General features: G+C 43.1%; 1 non-coding gene across 1 annotated transcript; it reads left to right on the forward strand.

Moving 5' to 3' along the window:
* The first annotated feature begins 753 nt into the window (after nt 1-753).
* On the forward strand, nt 754-824 carry TRNAS-GGA (transfer RNA serine (anticodon GGA)). Its single transcript has one exon. It is a non-coding gene; the product is annotated as a tRNA-Ser (tRNA).
* Nucleotides 825-4,944: the final 4,120 nt, after the last annotated feature.

Genomic DNA, 4,944 nt, shown 5'->3' on the forward strand with positions numbered 1-4,944 from the left:
AGAGGCTACTGTTAAAACAGAATATGAAGAAACAGAATGGTATCCAGTTTGCAAAGGTGTCTGATAAGAATGCATTTTATCTTCCTATCTCTGCATACAGAATGTATCATAAAGAAAGATGGATTAGATTAGATGAAAGTGGAGTGAATATTATTGGAAGAAACGTCAACAAATCAAACTGTGCAGATAACACCATATTACTGGCAGAAAACAGTGGTGACTTGAAATAACTACTGCTAAAGGTTAAAGCAAAAAAGTGACAAAGCAGGATTACAGTTGAACATCAAGGAGACAAACATAAGAACTACTGGTAATGAAGGACTACTGGTAAAAGTAAGGAATTTACACAAGTTTAAGGTTGATGGTGAAGAAATTGTTCAAGATTTTCTATTCCTTGGCTCCATTATCAACCAAAAGGGAGACTGCACCCAAGACTCAGAAGGAGATTAAGACTGGGGGGGGTGGGGGGGGTTGCCATGAAGAAGGTAGAAAAGCTTGTTGAGAGGATGTGTTGCTGGTGACCAGGATCAAGTTCATTCATGCCACAGTGTTCCCCATTAATATGCATGAATATTATGTATTCGGGGAGGGACAGTGGCTCAGTGGTAGAGCATCTGCTTGGGAAGCAGAAGGTCCCAGGTTCAATCCCCAGCATCTCCAAAAAAGGGTCCAGGCAAATAGGTGTGAAAAACCTCCGCTTGAGACACTGGAGAGCTACTGCCAGTCTGAGTAGACAATACTGACTTAAGGGAGGGACAGTGGCTCAGTGGTAGAGCATCTGCTTGGAAAGCAGAAGGTCCCAGGTTCAATCCCTGGCATCTCCAAAAAAGGGTCCAGGCAAATAGGTGTGAAAAACCTCCACTTGAAACCCTGGAGAGCCGCTGCCAGTCTGAGAAGACAATACTGACTTTGATGGGCCAAGGGTCTGATTCAGTATAAGGCAGTTTCATATGTTCATATGTTCATGTATGGGTGTGAAAGTTGGACAATGGAGAAAGCTCACAGGAAGAAATTGATTCATTTGAAATGTGATGTTGGGAGAAAATTTTAATGAATACAGTGGACAGAAAAAAAGACAAAGCAGTGGGTTCTAGACCAAATCAAGCCTCAATTCTTAGGTACTTAGATCAGGTACACAAAATCTATTATCGATTCCTGGGCCGAGTGAGGCAAGATTGAAAACAACTAGAGAAATCGCCTTCTCCATTGCTGTTCCCCACTGGTGGAACCAACTGCCCGAGGAGGTCAGAACCTTGCGGGACCTTGCCCAGTTTCACAAGGCTTGCAAGACACTATTATTTCAATTAGCCTTTAACTGACTGATGACAACACCATGATATCAGATCCAATTGGATGCTTAAGAACATCGGATGCCATCCTCAACCATATGGAATTAGCACCAAATTATTTCAACAGTTTTAAATTGCTTATTTTAATGTTTAACTTTTTATTGTTATCCTATTGTGTCTGTGAGGCCGCCCTGAGCCTGCTTCGGTGGGGAGGGCGGGATAGAAATCAAATAAACTAAACTAAACCAAACTAAATTCTCCCTAAAAGCTAAAATGACTAAACTGAGGTTATCACATACTTTGGTCACATCATGAGAAGACAATCCTCACTGGAAAAGACAACAATGCTAGGAAAAGCTGAAAGCAACAGGAAAAAGAGGAAGACCTAATACGAGATGGATTGACTCAATAAAGGAGGCCACAGCCCTCACTTTACAAGACCTGAGAATGTCTGTTAACAGTAGGATATTTTGGAGGACATTAATTCATAGGGTCACCATAAGTCAGTGCCAACATTAGCTGGATTATGGAGGAAGCACAGGAGTATCAGAAAAACATCTATTTCTGTTTCATCGATTACGCTAAAGCTTTTGATGGTGTGGATCACAACAAACTGTGGCAAGTCCTTAAAGAGATGGGAGTACCAGACCACCTCACATGTCTCCTGAGAAACCTGTATAAGGATCAAGAAGCAACTGTCAGAACGGGATATGGAACAACTGATTGGATTAGAATAGGGAAAGGCGTTCGACAAGGATGTATATTGTCACCATGCTTATTTAATTTATATGCAGAGTACATCATGCGGAATGCTGGCCTGGATGAAGCATAAGCCGGAATTAAGATTGCTGGGAAAAACATCAACAACCTCAGATATGCAGATTACCACTCTAATGGCAGAAAGTGAGGAGGACCTAAAGAACCTCTTGTTGAGGCTGAAAGAGGAGAGCACAAAAGTAGTTTGAAACTCAACATCAAAAAAACTAAAATCACGGTATCTGGCCCTATCACACCTTGGCAAATAGAAGGGGAAGACATGGAAGTAGTGACAGACTTCACATTTCTGGGATCCAAGCTACAGATGGTGAATGTAGCCATGAAATTAAAAGATGTTTGCTACTTGGGAGGATAGCTATGGCGAACCTGGGCAGTATAATAAAAAGTAGAGACATCACCCTACCAACAAAAGTCTGTATAGTCAAAACTATGGTATTCCCAGTAGTAATGTATGGCTGTGAGAGCTGGACCATAAGGAAGGCCGAGTGCAGAAGAATAGATGCTTTTGAGCTGTGGTGCTGGAGAAGAATCTTGAGAGTCCCTTGGATTGTAAGAAGATCAAATCAGTCAGTCCTAAGGGAAATCAACCCAGACTGTTCCCTGGAAGGTCAGATGCTGAAGCTCAAATACTTGCGCCACCAAATGAGAAGGGAGCACTCACTGGAGAAGATCCTGATGCTGGGAAAGACAGAAGTCAAAAGAAGAAGGGGACAGCAAAAGATGAGATGGCTGGTCAGCATTAGTGATGCAACAAACATAGAATCATAGAGTTGGAAGGGACCTCTAGGGTCATCTAGTCCAACCCTCTGCAGAATGCAGGAAACTAACAAAGATCTCCCCCTAAATTCACAGGATCTTCATTGCTGTCAGATGGCCATCTAGCCTCTGTTTAAAAACCTCCAAGGAAGGAGAGCCCACCATCTCCTGAGAAAGCCTGTTCCACTGAGGAATCTCTCTAACGGTCAGGAAGTTATTCCTAATGTTGAGTCGGAAACTCTTTTGATTTTATTTCAACCCATTGGTTCTGGTCCTACCTTCCAGGGTCACAGAAAACAATTCCACACCATACTCTATATGACAGCCTTTCAAGTACTTGAAGATGGTGTTCATATCACCTCTCAGCTGCCTCCTCTCCAGGCTAAACATCCCCAGCTCCTTCAACCTTTCTTCATAGGACCTGGTCTCCAGACCCCTCACCATCTTCGTCGCCCTCCTCTGGACCCGTTCCAGCTTGTCTATATCCTTCTTAAAATGTGGTGCCCAAAACTGAACACAATACTTCAGATGAGGTCTTACCAGAGCAGAGTAAAGCAATACCATCACATCACATGATCTGGACACTATACTTCTGTTGATACAGCCCAAAATTGCATTTGCCTTTTTGGAACATCATACCCTCCTTATATGTTCTGTTTTTGCCATGTTGAGCACCCTTCCTCTCAGAAGAGAAAACTGAGGAAAAGTAGGAATTGAGCAGTTCCGCCCTTTCTTCATTACCTGTTACAATTTCACTTTCTTGCCCTCGCAATGGGCCTATCATGTCCTTGCTCTTTTCTTACTCTGAACATAAGAAAAGAACCCTTTTTTGTTGTTTTTAGCCTCTTTGGCCAGCCTAAGCTCATACTGAGCTTTAGCTTTCCTAACTTTTTCTCTACAAGCCCTGGTGATTTATTTATATTCATCCTTGGTTATAAGGCCTTCCTTCCAATTCCTAAAGGAGTCTTTTTTATTTCTCAAGTCTTTAGAGAGCTGTTTATGTAGTCACTTCGGCTTCTTTAGACTTTTTCCATTTTTTCTTCTCATAGGAATCGTCTGTGATTGTGCTTTCAGTATTTTGCTTTTAAGAAACTCCCACCCCTCCTGAACCCCCTTCCTTCCAAGTATTTCTGACCATGGGATTTTACCTGACATAGTTCTAAGATGATCAAAGTTTGCCTTTCTGAAGTCCAACCTATAAGTCTGACTATATGAATTTGAGCAGACGTCAGAGGATGGTGGAAGACAGGAAGGCCTGGTGTGACTTTGTCCACGGGGTCGCAAAGAGTCGGACTCGGCTGTGCGACTGAACAACAACAACAAAGTCAGTAGCTACTTGATGGCACTTAAGCAGATTGCGATGCACTTGTTTCATGAATGCAGCAAGAAGAACAGTGACGAGGCAGAGCTTTTGAACTGCAAACAGGTTCAGAACACTAGACATATGGCTTCATTTAGCAGGAAGCACTCTCAGAAACACCGGTGGCTGCGGTTACCCTGTTTTTCAGTAGCCCTGGGAGCAAGGGAAGGGGCGGTGCCACCAAGGAAAGACTTCAGATGGCTGTGGAAATCCTCCAACTTCCTCAGGGGCCTGCCAGAAGGAACAGGAAAAGGCTTGTGAGTCCATTTCCTCACAATATCAATGCAATTAGCCATAAAGAAAGATCTGAAGTGGCATAGTAGAAAACGTCCCACTTTGCTGGGGAAGGGAGGTTGAAGCTGAACTGCACAGACATAGATTATGTGGAACAGTTTCTGACAGTCCCCTTCAGCGACCACCAGAACAGATGAAAGGAGATCCTGGGGGACAACTTTGTGAGAATACTGTTCATCTTGGGGCATGTGATTTTGGGCAAGTCATGTGATTTGTTTACATGTGCTATTTAGGTTGCATCTGGGTAGTGTTATGAATGGACTTGCAGTGATGTTTGTGTCTGGTGCTGCTGCTCTAGAATGCAATGGGGAAATTATGCTGACCGGAAGGTGGTATCAGTGGACCTAGACAAGTTTTGGGCTGCGACCCAGAGACAGAGCTTCTACAAATGAAGAAGGTCTCTAGTTCAGCCCTAAGCATCTCCAGCTAGAGATGATGCCAGCTAGTAAGTAAAAATATCTTGACCTT

This window comes from Heteronotia binoei, chromosome 8 (genome assembly GCF_032191835.1).
Source record: "Heteronotia binoei isolate CCM8104 ecotype False Entrance Well chromosome 8, APGP_CSIRO_Hbin_v1, whole genome shotgun sequence".
NCBI lineage: Eukaryota > Metazoa > Chordata > Lepidosauria > Squamata > Gekkonidae > Heteronotia > Heteronotia binoei.